The sequence below is a fragment of the Piliocolobus tephrosceles genome, chromosome 16 (genome assembly GCF_002776525.5).
Source record: "Piliocolobus tephrosceles isolate RC106 chromosome 16, ASM277652v3, whole genome shotgun sequence".
NCBI classification, from domain to species: Eukaryota; Metazoa; Chordata; class Mammalia; order Primates; family Cercopithecidae; genus Piliocolobus; species Piliocolobus tephrosceles.
Window position 1 is genome coordinate 51,423,267 of NC_045449.1, and position 21,473 is coordinate 51,444,739.

The 21,473-nt window shown below is 46.2% G+C and overlaps 1 protein-coding gene across 6 annotated transcripts in view; it reads right to left on the minus strand.

Annotated features, from left to right (window-relative positions):
- EZH1 (enhancer of zeste 1 polycomb repressive complex 2 subunit) overlaps nucleotides 1–14,610 on the minus strand; it is a 53,112-nt gene extending 38,502 nt beyond the window's left edge. For 4 of the 6 annotated variants that reach the window (XR_002729973.3, XR_002729974.1, XM_023204045.3 and 1 more), the window contains exon 1: nucleotides 14,524–14,610. The gene's annotated coding sequence lies outside the window, so the exon portion shown is untranslated. Of the gene's footprint in view, nucleotides 1–4,157; nucleotides 4,182–14,523 lie in introns of those variants that run through there. The other 2 variants (XM_023204044.1, XM_023204046.2) reach the window with 2 other exon arrangements.
- Nucleotides 14,611–21,473: the final 6,863 nt, after the last annotated feature.

Below are 21,473 nucleotides of genomic sequence, written 5' to 3' on the forward strand. Positions count from 1 at the left end.
GGGCTACTCGAGAAGCTTAGGCGGGAGGATCACTTGAGCCCAGGAGATCAAGGCTAGAGTGAGCTACTGAGATTGCACCCCCGTACTCCAGCCTGGGCAACAGAGTGAGAATCTGTTTCAAAAAAAAGAAAAACAAAAAGAAATGATCAGGCCACGTGCAGTGGCTCATGCCTATAATTCCAACACTTTGGGACTCTAAGAAAGGCCGAGGCGGGCGGATCACCTGAGGTTGGGAGTTCGAGACCAGCCTGACCAACACGGAGAAACCCCGTCTCTACTAAAAATACAAAATTAGCTGGGCGTGGTGGCGCATGCCTGTAATCTCAGCTACTCTGGAGGCTGAGGCAGGAGAATTGCTTGAACCCGGGAGGCAGAAGTTGCAATGAGCCAAGATTGCACCATTGCACTCCAGCCTGGGCAACGAGAGCAAAACTCGTTCTCAAAAAACAAATAAATAAATACATTAATAGAAAATAAACTGGCTATAGTGGCAGATGCTTGTAGTCCCAGCTGAGGTAGGAGAATCACATGAGCCCAGGAGTTCAAGACTATAGTGAGCTATGATTGTGCCACTGAAATCCAGCCTGAGCAACAGAACAACAGTCTATATCTGAAAAAAAAAAAAAAACAAAGAAATCATGTGGGCCTCATGCCTATAATCCCAGCACTTTTGGAGGCCAAGGCAGGTAGATCACCTGAGGTCAGGAGTTCGAGACCATCCTGACCAACATTGTGAAACCCTGTCTCTACTAAATACAAAAATTTAGTAGAGTCACGATGGCTCACACCTGGAATCGTAGCACTTTGGGAGGCCGAGGAGGGTGGATCATCTGAGGTCAGGAGTTCAAGACCAGCCGGGCCAACATGGTGAAACCCCGTCTCTGCTAAAAATACAAAAATTAGCTGGGCATGGTGGTGCATGTCTGCAATCCCAGCTACTTGGGAGGCTGAGGCAAGAGAATCGCTTGAACCTGGGAGGCAGAGGCTAGAGTGAGCCGAGATCATGCCACTGCTCTCCAGCCTGGGCAACAGAGCGAGACTCTGTCTCAAAAAAAAAAAAGAAGAAATTAGCCAGGTGTGGTGGTGCATACCTGTATTCCCAGCTACTTGGGAGGCTGAGGCAGGAGAATCACTTGAACCTGGGAGGCGGATGTTGCAGTGAGCTGAGATTGTGCCATTGCACTTCAGCTTGGGCAACAACAGCAAAACTCTGTCTCAAAAAAAGAAAAAAAAGCCTGGGTGCTCATGCCTGTCATCTCAGCCAGCACTTTGGGAGGCCAAGGCGGGCAGATCATAACGTCAGGAGATCAAGACCATCCTGGCTAACACGGTGAAACCCCGTCTCTTCTAAAACTACAAAAAATTAGCCCGGCATGGTGGCAGACGCCTGTGGTCCCAGCTACTGGGGAGGCTGAGGCAGGAGAAAGGTGTGAACCTGGGAGGTGGAGCTTATGGTAAGCCGAGATCGCACCACTGCACTCCAGCCTGAGTGACAGAGCAAGACTCCATCTCAAAAAAAAAAAAGGCCAGGTGGCTGACATCTGTAATCTTAGCACTTTGGAAGGTTGAGGCAGGTGGATCATGAGGTCAAGAGATTGAGACCAGCCTGGCCAGCATAGTGAAACCTCATCTCTACTGAAAATACAAAAAATTAGCTAGGCATGCTGGCGGGTGCCTGTATTCCCAGTTACTTGGGAGGCTGAGGCAGGAGAATTGATTGAACCTAGGAGGTGGAGGTTGCAGTGAACCGAGACAGTGCCACTGCACTCCAGCCTGGTGACAGAGCGAGACTCCATCTCAAAGAAAAGACAAAAAAATCATCAGCACGGAAAAGAAAACAGCAAAATTTAACCCATTACCACACATATACCACAATAAGCTCATGATTATAATATCTCACGCACATGGATTTTTTTTTTTGAGACGGAGTCTCGCTCTGTCACCCAAGCTGGAGTATAGTGGCACGATCTCAGTTCACTGCAGCCTCCACTTCCCAGGTTCAAACGATTCTCGTGCCTCAGTCTCCTGAGTAGCTGACATTACATCACCATGCCCAGCCACTTTTTGTATTTTTAGTAGATACAAGGTTTCACCATGTTGGCCAGCATGGTCTGAAACTACTGGCCTCAAGTGATCCGCCTGCCTCAGCCTCCCAAAGTGCTAGTATTACAGGCATGAGCCACCGTACCCAGCCAAAATAATGGTTTTAAATTGCAATCCCTCTTCCATTCCTTTTTGGCATTCATTTTCCTTCTTTCCTATTTTGCTTTTTGAAATAGTGAGCTTAGGTTTCTCCATGTATTTGAAAATGAAGAGGCCGGGCGCGGTGGCTCAAGCCTGTAATCCCAGCACTTTGGGAAGCCGAGACGGGCGGATCACGAGGTCAGGAGATCAAGACCATCCTGGCTAACATGGTGAAACCCCGTCTCTACTAAAAAATACAAAAAACTAGCCGGGCGATGTGGCGGGTGCCTGTAGTCCCAGTCACTCGGGAGGCTGAGGCAGGAGAATGGCGTGAACCCGGGAGGCGGAGCTTACAGTGAGCTGAGATCTGGCCACTGCACTCCAGCCTGGGCGGCAGAGCGAGACTCCGTCTCAAAAAAAAAAAAAGAAAATGAAGATTTCCAGCTGGGGCAACATGCCAAAACCCAGTCTCTACAAAAAAATTACAAAAATTACCCGGGCTTGGTAGCCTGTGCCTGCCGTCAGTCCTAGCTACTCAGGAGGCTGAGTTGGGAGAATCACCTGAGCATGGGGAGGTAGTGGCTGCAGTGAGCCATGATCGTGCCACTATACTCCAGCCTGGGTGACAGGGTGAGGCCTTGTCCAAAAAAAAAAAAGAGTAAGGAAAGAAAGAAGGAAGGGCCAGGTGCAGTGGCTCACACCTGTAATCCTAGCACTTTGGGAGGCCGAGGTAGGTGGATCACCTGAGGTCAGGAGTTTGAAACCAGCCTGGCCAACATGGTGAAACACCGTCTCTATTAAAAATACAAAAATTAGGCTGGGCGCGGTGGCTCAAGCCTGTAATCCCAGCACTTTGGGAGGCCAAGACGGGCGGATCACGAGGTCAGGAGATTGAGACCATCCTGGCTAACACGGTGAAACCCCATCTCTACTATAAAATACAAAAAACTAGCCGGGCGAGGTGGCGGGCGCCTGTAGTCCCAGCTACTCCGGAGGCTGAGGCAGGAGAATGGCGTAAACCCGGGAGGCAGAGCTTGCAGTGAGCTGAGATCCGGCCACTGCACTCCAGCTCGGGTGACAGAGCAAGACTCCGTCTCAAAAAAAAAAAAAAAAAATTAGCCAGGTGTGATGGTGGATGCCTGTAATTCCAGCTACTTGGGAGGCTGAAGCAGGAGAATCACTTGAACCTGGGAGGCAGAGGTTGCAATGAGCTGAGATCGTGCCACTGCACTCCAGCCTGGGTGACAGAGTGAGACTTGGTCTCAAAAAAAGAAGAGAAAAGAAAAGAAGAAAGGAAGGAAGGAGGGAGGGAGGGAGGGAAACAGAAAGGCAGGGAGGGAAAGAAAAGAAAAAAGAAGATTAAGTAATGGAATGGAACATAATCGACAGCTGCTGTCCTGTCTGGCTGGCTGCGGTGGCTCACGCCTGTAATCCCAACACTTTGAGAGGCTGAGGCAGGTGGATCACTTGAGGCCAGGAGTTCGAGACCAGCCTGGCCAACATGGTGAAACCCTGACTCTACTAAAAATACAAAATTTAGCCAGCCATGTTGGCACACACCTACTTGGGAGGCTGAGGCAAGAGAATTGCTTGAACCTGGGAAGCAGGGACTCACTTCATTGAGCCAAGATCTCGCCAACTCCAGCTTGGATGACAGAGTGAGACTCTGTCTCATAAAAAAAAAAAAAAAAATGAATACATTTGTTTTTAATTAAAGAAAAGAGCTATAGCTAAAATGTGATCTCCTATAGTCTGTCAAGAGATGACAGTAAATATATCATCATAATCCAATAATTAATGGTACCATTTCTAATTTTACTCAATTGTTTTATTTGGCCAGAGGAACACACACATATACATGAAAATGCCATTAGGATTTAACAAATCACAATGTAAAGTAAGCCACACTTCCTCCTTTTAAAATTAGAGTGATATTTGACTCTCATGTGTCCATAAGCGAATATTTGTCTTACGTGGCTTTTCAATGGGTCTTCAATGTCTCTAAAAGTTTATTTGGCAGTTGGTCAGTCCTCACAAAGTGTCTAAGAAAGATGAGAATACCGTTTGAAACAGACAGATATGATTAAAATAAACACCTGAAACACAGTCATGAGTTTTCACAGCAGCTGGACCCTAACCAACAATTATCATAGCAAAGTTAAAAAAAAAGTGAACAAATAAAAAACTTAGCATTCACTAGAATAGGCATATTTGGAGAGATGGATTCATTCATGTTGGGCAAAGGGAGTGGCACACAAAAAATACTTTATATTTCTACTTGATCTATTCTTTAGTTACTTACACATGCAAAACAGCACTTATATTCCAGTTAGGTACTTAGCTAGTACTTAAGAGCCTTTCATTATGTTCATCTACACAGTGAAGATAAACTCCAAAACATATGCTGTTTTGATCAAGAAATTAAAAAATAATTATTTATATAAGCAAGCCCTATAGCTCAGTAATAAGATAAATCACCAATAAAAAGTGAGTAGAAGGCCAGATATGGTGGCTCACGTCTCTAATCCCAGCACTTTGGGAGGCCAAGGCGGGTGGATTACAAGGTCAAGAGTTCGAGACCAGCCTGACCAACACTGTGAAACCCTGTCTCTACTAAAAATACAAAAATTAGTGAGGCATGCTGACGTGTGTCTGCAATCCCAGCTACTCGGGAAACTGAGGCAGGAGAATTGCTTAAACCCAGGAGGTGGAGGTTGCAGCGAACTGAAATTGTGCCACTGCACTCTAGCCTGGGAGACAGGGCAAGACTCCATTTCAAAAAAAAAAAAAAGTGAGTAGAAATTTTAAGTTATTTCTTTTTTTTTTTTTCTTTTGAGACGGTGTCTCGCTCTGTCGCCCAGGCTGGAGTGCAGTGGCCGGATCTCAGCTCACTGCAAGCTCCGCCTCCCGGGTTCACGCCATTCTCCTGCCTCAGCCTCCCGAGTAGCTGGGACTACAGGCGCCCGCCACCTCGCTCGGCTAGTTTTTTGTATTTTTAGTAGAGACGGGGTTTCACCGTGTTAGCCAGGATGGTCTCGATCTCCTGACCTCGTGATCCACCCGTCTTGGCCTCCCAAAGTGCTGGGATTACAGGCTTGAGCCACCGCGCCCGGCCGAAATTTGAAGTTATTTCACCAGAAAAGACACAAGAATGGCAAATGAGCACACAAAAAGTTGCTCCATATCATTAGTCATTAGGGAAATGCAGATGAAAATTACAATGAGATACTATTAAACACCATTACCATGGCTAAAATAAAAAAAGACTGATAATACCACTTGTTGGTGAGGACGTGAAGCAACTGGAATCCTCATACACTACTGGTAGGAATTCAAAGTGGTATAGCCACTGTGGAAGACAGTTTGCCAGTTTTTCAAAACTAAAGCTGAATATATGCTTACCACAGAACCTGGCATACAATTTCTAATTATTTATCCAAGAGAATTGAAAACGTATGTCCCCACAAAGATCTGTACACAAATGTTCTTATTTATTTATAATAGCCAAAAGTGAAAACAACACACATATCAATGGATTGGCTAATGGATACAAAATGGTGTGTGTGTGTGTGTGTGTATTTATCTATAAAAAAAATTCCTTTGCCCAACACGAATGAATCCATCTCGCCAAATCTGCCTATTCTAGTAAATGCTAAGTTCTTTATTTGTTTACTTTTTTTTAACTTTGATATGATAATTGTTGGTTAGGGTCCAGCTGCTGTGAAAACTCGTCCTATGGCTGTGTTTCAGGTGTTTACTTTAATCATATCTGTCTGTTTCAAACAGTATTCTCATCTTTTTTTTTTTTTTTTTTTTTTTTGAGATGAAGTTTCGCTCTTATCCCCCAGTCTGGGGAGTGCAATGGCTCGATCTCGGCTCACTGCAACCTCCACCTCCCAGGTTCAAGCGATTCTCCTGGCTCAGCCTCCTGAGTACCTGGGATTACAGGTGTGTACCACCACACCCAGCTAATTTTTTGTATTTTAAGTAGAGATGAGGTTTCACCATGTTGGCCAGGCTGGTCTTGAACTTCTGACCTCAGGTGATCCACCCGTCTCAGCCTCCCAAAGTGCTGGGATTACAGGCGTGAGCCACGGTGCCCGACCTCTCATCTTTCTTAGATACACACACACACACACACACACACACACACACAATAGAATACTACTCAGCAATAAAAAGCCATGAATAGTTTCTATACATTCACACCACATCTCAAAACCATTAAAAGACTATGCTGGTCGAGCGCAGTGGCTCACGCCTGTAATCCCAGCACTTTGGGAGGCCGAGGCGGGCAGATCACTTGAGGTCAGGAGTTCGAGACCAGCCTGGCTAACATGGTCAAGCCCCATCTCTACAGAAATACAAAAATTAGCTGGGCATGGTGGCGTGCACCTGTAATCACAGCTGCTTAGAGGCTGAGGCAGGAGAATCACTTGAATCTAGCAGGGCGGAGATTGCAGGGAGGTGGAGACTGCAGTGATCTGAGAGCGTGCCACTGCGTTCCAGCCTGGGTAACACAGTGAGACTCTGTCTCAATAATAATACTAATAATAGTAATAATAAAATAAAATAAAAGCACTATGCTAAGTGAAAAAAATAAGACACAAGTAACTGCACATGATTCCACTTAAGATGTTCTACTGGCGGCCGGGCGCGGTGGCTCAAGCCTGTAATCCCAGCACTTTGGGAGGCCGAGACGGGTGGATCACGAGGTCAGGAGATCGAGACCATCCTGGCTAACATGGTGAAACCCCGTCTCTACTAAAAAATACAAAAAACTAGCCGGACGAGGTGGCGGGCGCCTGTAGTCCCAGCTACTCGGGAGGCTGAGGCAGGAGAATGGCGTGAACCCGGGAGGTGGAGCTTGCAGTGAGCTGAGATCCGGCCACTGCACTCCAGCCCAGGCGACAGAGCCAGACTCCGTCTCAAAAAAAAAAGAAAAAAAAAAAAAAGACGTTCTACTGGCCAGTTGCCGTGGCTTCACATCTGTAATCCCAATACTTTGGGAGGCTGAGTCAGGAGGATCCCTTGAGCCCAGGAGTTCGGGACCAGCCTGGGCAACATAGGGAGACCCTGTCTCTATTAAAAAACAAAAAAAAAGTATTCTACTAGAATAAGTCTAGAAAGGGCAAAACTAGTGACAGAAAGCAGATCACTGGTTGCCAGGGGCTGAGGTGGGGTAAGAAATTAAACAGGAAGGAACACAAGGGAACTTTCCTGGGATGATGAAATGTCCTAGACTTCAGTGGTGGTGATGGTTACATGACTATATACTTTTATGAAAACTCACTGAACTATATAAAGTGGGTGGATTTATTGTATGTAAATTTTTACCTTAATAAAGCTGACTTAAAAAAATAAGTCTTGGTCAAGTCAGTATTTTCTAGACATTTACTGTTAAAAATCTGCAGGCAGGCTGGGCGCGGTGGCTCAAGCCTGTAATCCCAGCACTTTGGGAGGCCGAGACGGGCGGATCACGAGGTCAGGAGATCGAGACCATCCTGGCTAACACAGTGAAACCCCGTCTCTACTAAAAAAATACAAAAAACTAGCTGGGTGAAGTGGCGGGCGCCTGTAGTCCCAGCTACTTGGGAGGCTGAGGCAGGAGAATGGCCTAAACCCGGGAGGCGGAGCTTGCAGTGAGCTGAGATCCAGCCACTGCACTCCAGCCTGGGCGACAGAGCGAGACTCCATCTCAAAAAAAAAAAAAAAAAATGCAGGGAATTCCACCCGTTTTTTTTTTTTTTTTTTAACTCAAGTAAATTTGGAATGAATAAGTATAATAATATAATCAATAGTGGCTCATTAGCTGTAACAAATGTTACATGTATACTAATATAAGATGTTATTAATAGTGGAAACTGGATGTGGATTTACAGGAACTCCCTATACTAGCTTTACTTTTTTTTTTTTTTTTTTTTTTGAGACAGAGTCTCGCTCTGTCACCCAGGTTGGAGTGTAATTGTGCAATCTCGGCTCACTGCAACCTCCACCTTCTGGGCTCAAGCGATTCCCCTGTCTCAGCCTTCCAAGTAGCTGGGATTACAGGCACATGCCACCGTGCCAAGCTAATTTTTGTACTTTTAGTAGAGACAGGGTTTCGCCATGTTGCCTAGGCTGGTCTTGAACTCCTGACCTCAGGTGATCCACCCACCTCGGCCTCCCAAAGTGCTGGGATTACAGGCGTGAGCCACCGTGCCCAGCCTACAATTTTTAAAATAAATCTAAAACTATTCTAGGGCAGGCGTGGTGACTCATGCCTGAAATCCCAACACTTTGGGAGGCTGAGGCAGGTGGATCTCTTGAGCCCAGTTGTTCAAGACCAGCCTGAACAACACGGTGAGACCCCATCTCTACAAAAAAAAAAAAATACAAAAATTAGTTGGGCATGGCGGCGTGTGCTTCTAGTCCCAGCTACCAGGGAGGCTGGGGTGAGAAGACAGATTGAGGCTGCACAATCAAGGCTGCAGGAGCAAGCTGTGACTGCGCCACTGCACTCCAGCCTGGGTGACAGAGTGAGATCCTGTTTCGAACAAACCAAAAACAAACAAACTATTCTTTTTCTTTCTTTCCTAAAAAACAAACTATTCTAAAATATGAGTTTATTTTTTAAAAAGATTAATCATTGGAAATACAAACCATTTTATTTATGTGTCACATGTCTACAGGAAGAAAAGGCTATAAAAATGTGGAACTCTTTCCCCAGAAAGCTGGATCTCAATTTGCTGCAAAGGCTAAAACTAGAATGTAGTCTGTCACTAGGTGGAAATGGGAAAACATTACTGAAATTGTATGGCAATAAAAAATTTAAGGAACAGCAGGGTGCAGTGGCTCATGCCTATAATCCCAGCACTTTGGGAGGCTGAGGAGGGCAGATAACGAGGTCAGGAGATCGAGACCATCCTGGCTAACATGGTGAAACCCCATCTCTACTAAAAATATAAAAAATTAGCCGGGCATGGTGGTGGGTGCCTGTAGTCCCAGCTACTCAGGAGGCTGAGGCAGAAGAATGGCGTGCACCCAGGAGACAGAGCTTGCAGTGAGCTGAGATGGCGCCACTGCACTCCGGCCTGGGTGACAAAGTGAGACTCCGTCTCAAAAAAAAAAAAAAAATTTAAGGAACAGTGTTCTTAAACTTAAAGAGACTGAGATCAGAATACAAAAGTTCCAAACTATTAAATTTTTTCATTTACATAAGGTGTCCCTTTGCAGAAATAGCTTCTTTGTCTTAGGGGCAAATTCAGTGTCTTTGCTCTTTTCTCTTAAATAATAATTTTATTAACCAGCAAGGCTAAGTAAGACTTTGGAGGCAGATGGCACTATAGATTTTTATTTTTTTATTTTTATTTATTTATTTATTTGAGATGGAACCTCGCTCTGCTGCCCAGGCTGGCGTGCAGTGGCACGATCTTGGCTCACTGCAAGCTCCGCCTCCTGGGTTCACTCCATTCTCCCGCCTCAGCCTCCAGAGTAGCTGGGACTACAGGCGCCCGCCACCACACCCAGCTAATTTTTTTGTATTTTTAGTAGAGACGGGGTTTCACCGTGTTAGCCAGAACGGTCGACATCTCCTGACCTCGTGATCCACCCGTCTCCGCCTCCCAAAGTGCTGGGATTACAGGTGTGAGCCACCGTGCCCAGCCTATTTTTTTTTGTTTTTGTTTTTGAGACAGAGTCTCACTCTGTCACCAGGCTGGAGTGCATTGGTGCAAAAACAGCTCACTGCAACCTCTGCCCCTGCTAATTTTTGTATTTTTAGTAGAGACAGGGTTTTACCATGTTGGCCAGGCTGGTCTCAAACTCCTGACCTCAGCTAATCCACCTACCTTGGCCTCCCAAAGTGCTGAGATTACAGGCGTGAGGCACTGTGCCCAGCCTACAAGATCTTGCGGTGTTTCCCAGACAGGCCTTGAACTCTTGACTTGAAGCAATCCCCCTGCCTCAGCCTCCCAAAGTGTTGAGATTACAGACGCGAGCCACTGTGCCCAGCCAGAACGCTGACTTGGAAGAGTAAAAGAAATCTCCTAACAGGTCAGAGCACTATCTTGACTGGTTCTGTATTATGTCAGCCCAAAGTTTAATACTGTACTGCATTTAGTGACTGCTCATACTGTCCAATAAAAATAAGACTTTTTCATCTGTTTTGAATCAAATTATTAGGGTAGGTGAGTTAGAGAATAAAACACACTAAAGATACTGAACTCCAATTACCCATTAAGTAACTCATGACTTTAGGGTGCAGTGTACTTGAGTCCCAACTGATGACTGACCGATAGACTAAAGAGTAGGAAAGAATCTAATATGTACACAGTTTGGACATAAAACAAACAAAAAGCTAGGGACTTTCCAGAATGGAGAAGCACAATTTTTCTTTTTTTTAACTTTTAACCCTTCCCCTCAATCCCAACCTATCTAATTATCTTCACTTTTCTCCACACATTGTTCTCTCTTTTCTGTTTATTTTATTCTATGTAGAAATGGAATTAGTGTGTTTTTAGTGTTGCTACCTCAAATCTTTTCTGGGATGCTACTAGTGAACAAAGTGGAAACTTTTTTTTTGAGACAGGGTCTCCCTCTGTCGCCCAGGCTAGAGTACAGTGGCGCCATCTCCACTCACTGCAACCTCCGCCTCCCAGGTTCAAGGGATTCTCGTTCCTCAGCCTCCCAAGTAGCTGGGATGACAGGTGTGTGCCACTAGGCCCAGCTAATTGTAGAAATGGGGTTTCACCGTGTTGGACAGGCTGGTCCCAAACTCCTGGCTTCAAGTGATCAATCTCTCGGCCTCCTCCCAAAGAGATAGGATTATAGGCATGAGCCACAGTGTGGGGGACCCAAAGTGAAACTTTTTAAACTTAGTCCAAGACCAGAAAAAGATATACTTAATGACATGAATTGTTACATCTTTCATATAAAGAGCAAATCAAAGGGAAGGAACTGTTGCCTATAGTGTAAGGAAGCCGGGTTTCAGATCTTAGGAATTAAAAATAGACAAAATTAATATTCTGAATCAGTTTCTTATTTTGTTTTGATTTTGAGACAGGGTCTTGCTCTGTTGCCCAGACTGGAATGCAGTGGCTTGATCTCAGCTCAGTGCAACTTCTGCCTCCCCGGTTCAAGTAATCCTCCCTACTCAGCCTCCTGAGTAGCTGGGACTACAGGCCCACACCACTAGGCCCAGCTAACTTTTGTAATGTTTTTGTAGAGACAGAGTTTTGTCATGTTGCCCAGGCTGGTCTCAAACTCCTGAACTCAAGTGATCTGCCCACCTCAGCCTCCCAAAGTATGGGGATTACAGGCGTGAGCCACATGTCTAGACTGAAATTGGTTGTTTGAAGGTATAATTCAAAGGCAAATATATAAATAACAAGCCCGACCGCATTTTTCTCACCTTTCCCTTCTCCCAAATGTCTTCTTGGGAGTAAAATTTCATTTTTAGTTCCAGCCTCATTCTAGTGTTGTCTCTTTTTTTTTTTTTTTTTTTTTTCCTGAGACGGAGTCTCGCTCTTTCGTGCCCAGGCTGGAGTGCAGTGGCATGATCTCACTGCAACCTCCCACTCCCGAGTTCAAGCGATTCTTGCAACTCAGTCTCCCAAGAGTTAGGATTATAGGTGTCCGCTACCACACCTGGCTAATTTTTTGTATTTTTAGTAGAGATGCGGTTTCACCATATATTGGCCAGGCTGGTTTTGAACTCCTGACCTCAGGTGATCCACCAGCCTCATCCTCCCAAAGTGCTGGGATTATAGGTGTGAGCCATCAAGCCCGGCCTCTAGTGCTGTTTCAAAAGGCACTAATGAAGAAGTCATTTACACTTTAATGAATTTTAAGCTGGGCCTTAGCATCAAGTTCCACAATTGACATACAAGTACTCTGCCAGTTACTGACAACACTAGCATCCAGATCACCTGACTCCCAGTGCCAGAAATTTCCCCACGATTTATTCCACAAATATATGTTGAGCACCTACTATTATACTTAATAGTAGTGTCTACTATGTGTTACTGTTTTAGGTGTTTGTGGTACATCATTGAATAAAACATATATCCCTGCCTTTGGAGTTGACTCATTATATTTGTGATACACAACACTAAGCATAAACCTTGACAATGATAGCATTATTACAGTTTTATAAATGGTCCTTTCTCCTATTATGTATGTGCATTTTTAAATACTTCTCTCTCCCTTTTTTTTTTTTTTTTTTTTGAGACAGAATCTTGCTCTGTCACCCATGCTGGAGTGCAGTGGTACAATGTTGGCTCACTGCAACCTCCACCTCCCGGGTTCAAGCGATTCTTGTGCCTCAGCCCCCTGAATAGCTGGGATTACAGGCACCCACCACCACACCCAGCTAATTCTTGTATTTTTTGTAGAGAAGGAGTTTCGCCATGTTGCCCAGGCTGCTCTCAAACTCCTAACCTCAAGTGATCCGCCTGCTTCGGCCTCCCAAAGCGCTGGGATTACAGGCCTGAGCCACTGTGCCCGGCCTCTTTTTTGTTTTTTTGAGACAGAGTCTCACTCTGTTGCCCAGGCTGTTGTGCAGTGGCGCCATCTCGGCTCACTGCAACCTCCACTTCCCAGGTTCAAGCGATTCTAATGCCTCAGCCCTCCCGAGTAGCTAGGACTACAGGCGTGTGCCACCACACCTGGTTAATTTTTGTATTTTTAGTAGAGATGGAGTTTCACCATGCTGCCCAGGCTGGTCTCAAACTCCTGGGCTCAAATGATCCATCCACCTCAGCCTCCCAAAGTGCTGGGATTACAGGCATGAGCCACTGCATCCGGTTTTTTTTTTTTTTTTTCCCCTTGAGACAGGGTCTCACGAGCTGTCACCCAGACTGGAGTGCAGTGGCAGGATCAGAGCTCATTGGAACCTTGACCTCCCAGTCTCAAGCAATACTCCTGCTTCAGCCTCCCAAGTAGCTGAGAGCTGGGACTATAGGAGAAGCCCACCACACCTGGCTAGTTTTTTTTTTTTTTTTTTTGTAGCGATGAAGTCTCACTATTGTTGCCTGGGCTGATCCCAAACTCCTGAGCTCAAGCTATTCTCCTGCCTGGGCCTCCCGAATGCTGGGATTTCAGATGTGAGCTACTGAGCCCAGTCTAAAGTACTTATCTCCTAACTCCTAAGTACTCTCTCCTATGTAAGTAATCTCTTTTATCAAGATTCCAAGACTTAAAATAGACAAGCTTTCACAGAAACCTCTAATAGGGTTAGCACCTCTCAGGCTGGAAACCTCCTTCAATATCAGCTTCCTAAACTTAAACACTGGGTGTGGGAATTTTTCTATTCAACGGCAGCATGGTAGCAAACGTGGAGGAGACCCACGTTTTCAATGCTATCCTTGCACACCCCAATTGCTAGTCTGCCTGAGCTCTTTGACTTCATCCTCCCCTGCCAAGCGTCAGGTTCCTAACGGCCTGGGCTACACCATTTACAACCCTACATTTCACCCTCCATATTCCTTCACATTCCCTGGGGGCACTAACATCCTTCAGGCATCCCTTCCCTTCCCTGCTCAAGAAACAATTCCTCAGTAGTCACTTTTTATTGAAATAAAAGTTTGTCCCACATTTCCTAACAGGCATGTCCCAAATACAACACCTTGTCTTTGCTTCGAGGCACTTTTATTTATATCATTTGATCCTCGGGAGAATGGTGGGGGTGAGCGATCATTGGCGTGAGACCAAAAGCCTGGAGTGAAGGAGATTCTTGCTCAGGGCCAGGCCCGGGGCGAGGGGAACGAGGCACCCAGGACGCACGTGAGGAGGCGCTCACTGCATTTGCACGACCCTGAGTCAGTATTCCTTTACACTTTGTGCCTTGGGAGCCTGACTCACTCACCTCACCCTAGTCCCGGCCCTGTTTTTACTGCTACCCCTCCTCAACAGCCCCGAAAGCCATCGCAAGATCAGCCCCGGTCTCTAGCTCTCCCCAAGCACAGCTCCAGGTCCCCAGAGTCCACCTCGCTAAAGGCCCCCGCAGGTGCCACCGCCCACCCGCGCCCTTTGGGCGCTGGGGCTCCCGCCCACCGTCCCACCCTGCCGTCCAACGGGATTCCCCGTCCCCGAGCCCGCCCCCGCCGCTCCTCCTCCCGGGCACACAGCCCTCGTACTCCCAGACGCTGTCCTCGCCTGGGGCTCCCTCGCCCCATCGCCCCCATTCCCCCAGCCCTCGGAATGAGAAGGGGCGCCTGCTACCCCCGGCTAGAGAGGCAGTGTGTCCCTCGAATTCCTTCCAGTTCCCTGATCCCTCCGCCTCTCCCTCCTTCAGGCCCAGGGCGGCGAGGGGAGGAGGCCCGGCCCCACCGCTCGGCCCAGGCTTGTTTACTCACTCACCCTCCATCCCGAGCCGCAGGGACCCGCCGCTAGGACGCATGCGCGCTGCGGCCCCACCCCTGCGCCGCGCCCCGCCCCGCGCCTCCTGTCGGCGCGTGCGCGTTGACCCACCCGTGTCGCGCGGTCGCACGTCGGTCATTTGCCGCCAAAAACCCGCACTGAGGAGTCCTGGCGGGTGCAGCCGCCCCGACGGCTTCCAAAGCGGCGCTGGCAGGGGAGGGCAAGGGCTCTGGGGAAACCTTCTCATATTTTCCTGAAGACCCTATTCAGCGGATGCGCCATCCTCACGCGCTGGTTGCAAGCCACATCTCACTTCAGCGTTTCAAGCCAACCCAGAGCACCTTCATACCGATGCTTCACCCCTACCAGTTCCCCAGACACCGGTCTATGGGCTCTAAGCCCTTTATTTGTGTCTGATCTCCCTATTTCTGTCCATAATTCTTCTAGTCACTTAGAATCAAAATTGTAGCCTTGTATCAAAATAAATCCCCACAAGACACCTACTAGTTACAAAGGTAAAAAACAGCAACTTTACAGATAAGAATCTGGCAGACACCACCTTAACAAAGTGATCAAAGTTAACATCAGTAGTCGTGAGAGGTATTGTTTTCTTCTCCTTTTTTTTTTTTTTTTTTGCCGGGGTGTGGGGGGTGTGGCGTGACGGAAGGCTGGAGTGCGGTGGCCAGATCTCGGCTCACTACAACCTCTGCCTCCGGGGCTCAAGCAAGTCTCCCACCTCAGGCTCACTACAACCTCTGCCTCCCGGGCTCAAGCAATTCTCCCGCCTCAGCCTCCCAAGTAGCCGGGAATACAGGCTCGTGCCACCACGCCTGGCTAATTTTTGTATTTTTAGTAGAGATGGGGTTTCACTGTATTGGCCAGGCTGCTGTCAAACTGCTGACCTCAGGTGATCTGCCTGCCTCGGCATCCCAAAGTGCTGAGATTGCCTGCATGAGCCACCACTCCCGGCCTCCCTCTTCTTTTTAAGGAGACAGGGTCTTGCTGTGTTTTCCAGGCTGATCTTGAACTCCAGGGTTCAAGCCATCCTCCCACCTTGATTTCCCAAAGTGCTGGGATTACAGGCATGAGCCGTTGCCCCCCGCTGAGAGGTATTACCAAGTCCCTCTCAACATGATGCAATGAGAAGCGCACAAAATCACTTCTGTGGTATTCTTGACAAATACGCATAAACTGATTTTTTTTGTGTTTTTTTTGTTGTTGTTGTTTGTTTGTTTTGAGATGGAATTTCGCTCTTGTTGCCTAGGCTGGAGTGCAATGGTGCAATCTCCGCTCACTGCAACCTCTGCCTCCTGGATTCAGGCGATTCTCCTGCCTTAGCCTCCCAAGTAGCTGGATTTACAGGCATGCACCACTACACCCGGCAAATTTTGTATTTTTAGTAGAGATGGGATTTCACCATGTTGTCCAGACTGGTCTCGAACTCTTGACTCAGGTGATCCACCCACCTCGGCCTCCCAAAGTACTGGAATTACAGGCATAAGCCACCATGCCCAGCCTGCATAAGCTGAATTGAATTATGAGGAAACATCAGACAAATCCAAAATGAGAGACAATCTATAGAATAACTGGCCAGTATCTCCAAGTGTCAAGATCATGAAAGACAAGGGGTGAGGAACCATCTCAGATTGGTAGACTGAGGAGCTATGACAACTAAATGTAATGTGTGATCCTGGATTGAATCCTGGTCCAGAAAAAGAACACCAGTGAGATAATTTGATGAAATTAGAATAAAATCTCTATATTAGTTCATAGTATATTATCAATCTTATTCCTGGTTTTAATCATTGTAATTAAGGAAGTTTGATGGACATATAGGAACTCTACCATATTTGCAACTCTAGTAAATCTGAAATTATTTCAAAATATAAATTTTTAAAATTAAAAATTAAAATGCAAAATAATACCGTCTTGATTTTGATTTTGTCTCAAAGTGTCTTATTAGAAAAGCTTGTCATGTTCATTTTTTCAAGTAATCTTCATAACAACTCTATGAATTATGTAGGGCAACTTCAGTTTATACATCAGGTTATTCTGGCATAAAGGAGTTAAAAGACTTGCCTTACACAGATGAATAATTCTGTCAGGTCTTAAACTCAGGTTGCTGGATTCCATCCAGATTTAGTGTTCTTTTCTTTATATAAAAACTTCGACTTTGCTGTTTTTCCCTTGCCCCTATCCATTTAACTACAAATCAAGGAAAATATTCCTTTATACTTGCAATTTACACTGGCATTCTTTTCTATTCCTGCTGCCTTCTAGATAAGTGGTTCTGAAACTTGGCTCACACTTGGGGAGCTTGAGGAGCTTTTTTTTTTGAGATGGAGTTTCACTCTTGTTGCCCAGGCTGGAGTGCAATGGCGCGATCTCAGCTTACCGCACGCAACCTCCGCCTCCCAGGTTCAAGTGATTCTCCTGCCTCAGCCTTCCCGAGTAGCTGGGATTACAGGCATGCGCCACCACGCCTGGCTAATTTTGTATTTTTAGTAGAGACAAGGTTTCTTCATGTTGGTCAGGCTGGTCTTGAACTCCCCACCTCAGGTGATCCGCCTGCACAAAGTGCTGGGATTACAGGCGTGAGCCACCGCGCCAGGCCAAGGAGCTTTAATAACTATTGATGCCCACCTCCCACACCCAAAAATCTGATTAATTGATCTAGGGTATGGCCTGAGCTTCAAGAGTTTTTAAAGCATCCAGGTGATTACAATGTGTAGTGAAGTTTGAGAGCCACTGCACAACTGTTCAACTGTTGGGATAATAATTGTTAATAATTGTTGGGAGAAAGACTGTGGCTTTGGCTAAGGAGAGCCGTTCAGAAGATCTGAATGTCAGGAGAGAGACTAGCGAGAGATCTGGAAACCATCAACATATTGATGGTAAATGAAGCCACAGAAGTGGACAACACTGCCTTAGGAGAGGATGCCACACAACAAGAGAATAGATACAAAGACATTTTGACATAACAAAGTATGATTACAGAAATATTTTGAGGTGGAAAGGAAGTTGAAGGGATTTATGCCAAAGCTGTAGATCAGAATCTGATCTACAGCCTAACCTAAGTTCCCTCTCTTCATTAAGCCTTCTAGCCCTCCTGGATTTCCCAGCCCTTCAACTTCAGTATCACTTTACACTCACTACTACACTGTATATCTCTTTCGCCTCCACCATGATAGGACTACACACAGGGCTCACTGACCCTCATTTACTGAAGGATTACAAAAATAACTTTTGGGTGGGCACAGTGGCTCAAGCCTGTAATCCCAGCACTTTGGGAGGCCAAGACGGGTGGATCATGAGGTCAGGAGATCGAGACCATCCTGGTTAACCCGGTGAAACCCCATCTCTACTAAAAATTACAAAAAACTAACTGGGCAAGGTGGCGGGCGCCTGTATTCCCAGCTACTCAGGAGGCTGAAGCAGGAGAATGGCCTAAACCCCAGAGGCGGAGCTTGCAGTGAGCTGAGATCCGGCCACTGCATTCCAGCCTGGGCGACAGAGTGAGACTCCGTCTCAAAACAAAAAACTTTCGGCCAGGCTCAGCGGCTCACACCTGTAATGCCAGCACTTTGAGAGAATGAGGAGGGCAGATTGCTTGAGCTCAGGAATTCGAGACCAGCCTGGGCAACACAGTGAAACCCCGTTTCTACAAAAAATACAAAAAATTAGCCAGGCATAGTGGTGTGGGCCTGTAGTCCCAACTACTCAGGAGGCTGAGGTGGGAAAATTGCCTGAACCTGGGAAGTCAATACTGCAGTGAGCCATGATTGCACCACTGCACTCCAGCTTGGGCAACAGAATGAGAACCTGTCTCAATAATAATAACAACAATAATAATAAAAACAACTTTCCACATCACCAATAAGCGTGAGGTTCTTGGAGGAAAATTTGTTTGCCAGTTGGTTCCTACTCATTGTGATGGGAGAGTTTTTCCTGTGACCAGACCCTTTCTTAGCTGACATTTCCTGAGACATTATCAGCCAAACTTTAGCTAGCTCTTCCTCTACAATTCCTTTTCTTTTGCAACCCTTCAGGTCTTTGTCCTGTAAATTCGTAGAAAAACTTCTGGTAAGTGGTCAGCAACTAGACCTTTGAAAAACAGTACAATCACCCCTGCCCCACTCCTCCCAGCCCCACCCCCAGGCAGTTAATGGGAGAAGGGAATAACTGTGTCACTCCTGGCTTCCAGTTGCTCATCTCGCTTTAAATTGGAGGCCTCTGGGGCTGAAAGAAACTGGACAAAGTGTGCTGAGTAGCCTAATAGGGCTGGTTCTTTTTCTGAAAGTTCCCTATTGCAGAAAAATAAAATGATGTGTTTAATTTTTGAAACCTGATGCCTGATTTGCCTTGGCAGCTACTCTCCTGGACTTGGCCCAGAGTCCAGCAACCCTAGTATACTGATTAATACCAGCTCAACTTGCTCCCTGGAGAAGAAGAGCATTATTTACTTGACCATTTTCTTAAATCCTTTTTAATTTGCTTATATTTTAGCATAATCTTCTTGGCTTTAACATGCTACATCTTTGACCACTGGGCCCAGCAAAGCCTTAGGGAAGACTGCTCTGCTCTGTACACTCACATCCCCATCACAAAGCAAGATTGTGTTGAAGCCCATGATTAGAAATGACATGTCACGTGTTCTAGTCCTTCTGGGAGTTCTAAGTGTACTTTCGTCCCCTGCTGGTCCTCAGGCCCCTGGTAGAAAGGGAAGGAGATGATGCTTCTCAGAATTCAAACAGAGCTCTCTGCACTAGTATTCGTGCCTTCCAACCTCAGCCCCCTTCGGACAGTGACCCCTTGGCCTGTTGTGCCCCTCCCTTGTAATGCCCACAGAGATATCAAATAGCAATTTTCAGAAGGGACACAGCGGACTGAGGAAAGGCTGGGCCCCAGACAGTCCCTGACAGGGAAGTGTAAACACAGCTGTGGAGATGGGAGCAAACCATCCTCCCTCCCCTCAGTTCCCACCCAGAAGCAGGGAAAGGCCACCCTGCCATGAAGAAACAAACAAGAAAACAAAGCAAAGCACAACCCAAAAGTTGCACAAAGGTCACCAGAAACTGGGGCTGCTGCCCAGGACTTGGTGGGGCCTGTTGAAGTGCCAGACCCCTCCCTGAACACTTAGAGGTGAAGTCGGCTCCAAAGCAAGTTGAGGTCTGGAGATTACAGAGGCCTGGAAACAGGGCTCAGTTTTTGAAGCCTCTCCACTCCTGGACACTTTGTCCTCTGATAGCAAAATCCTAGCTGTCTGCCTTAGGTACTTAGCTCCTGACCCCTAGTTGCTTAGGCATCATAATAATGAATTCAATTCAGCAAGTAAGAACAGGCCCATAATAAACCCTTGTCCATGGCTGTTACAAGTTTAAACTCTGAGCCTCTAAGCCAAAATATCAGAAAGGGCTTCCACAGTCTTTGTTAATCACAAAATAAATAATTCCAGCAGGAAGGAACTTTCTCTTTTGGGCACTCATTTGGGTGGAAGTCATGCCTTGATTTGCACATACCCTCAAGGCTCCAACCCCACAGCTAGCGTGGTGCTGCTGGTTCTTGCTCTCAGCACAGTTAATGCAGGGTCTTGATCCCTAAGGACATGCGTTTGGCACAGCCCTGCCTGGGAAGTAGCTCTGATCGGGTAGACAGCTAATGAGCTGTGCTTTCTTTCTGGCCATTAGGGTCCTCAACTGTGAAAATGAAATGGCAGAACAAGAGAAAATGGTAACAGCTTTCAAATACTGAGTATTTACTATGTGCCTGACACTGTCCTGAGAGCTTTATACAAATCATCTGATTTCACATGAATCAGCAATATTCTTATCCCCACTTTATAGCTGAGGGTTTAGAGAGATTCTATAACCTGCCCCAGGTCATCCAGCTGGTAAGTGGTATGGCCAGGATTTGGGCTCAGTTATTCTGACCGCCCCAATCAATGCTCTGAACCACTCCACTATACCGCCTCCCTTCTCTGAGGTCTTTTAGCTCTGACATCATGATTCTGGATTTTCTCCATTGCTCTCTGCTCTCACCAGTGGTGCCAGAAAGAGAATGTGTTTGGGACTCTAGTCTGCAAGTCCAGAGGAAAACACCTCCTGAAAGCTAAGGAGCTCCTTACTTCCTCTGTACTGGAGATGCCAATCAAAGCTGGACACTTGACAGACCCCCATATCAACAGGGAACATACAGCCTGTGTGGAAGACAAGAAAATCCTAGCATGTTGTTTAACAACAGACAGGAAAAGGGAGTTTCTCTTGGTTCTGTGACTTCCCCTTCTCTCTTCCCTATCAGCAGGGTCCCACACTGGTGATGCTATGGCCTTTTGAACCCTTCTATGGCTAGGATGAAACACCAGGCTACAGAGACACTTTGGGAGCAAGAGAAGTGGCCATTGTATTCACAGTACACACATCTACAAATTATATCCATGATACTGTATATAAAGGAGCAAAAATAAATCACATTTATTTATACATTTAACAAGTTGCTTTTAGCATTTATATTATCACTAGACATTGCACTGGGTAGGAATTCCATGTAATCCTGGCAAAATGCCTGGGAGTCAGTTATTATACACATTTTACAGAGAAGAACACTGAGGCTCAGGGAAATTGACAACATTCTCCATAGCCCCAGGCTGGTAAGAAGGAGAGCTGGAATTCAAATCCAGACTAGGCTGTCTGACTCCAAAGTCTGTATTTGTTTCAATAAAAGGAGTGTTGTATGGTAAAAAGAGCAAAATTATGAAATTGTAAAGATCCCAGAATATCTTGGAAATATAATTGTCATAATTATATGTGTTACACATTATGATAGTAACTTCCATTTATCGCATGCTTAGTAGTGCCAGGCAGTGGGCCAAATGCTTTACATAGTTCATCTGTACCGCTCAGCGAGATACATGCTAGTGATCCCATTTTGCAGATAAGATGACAAGCTCGGCC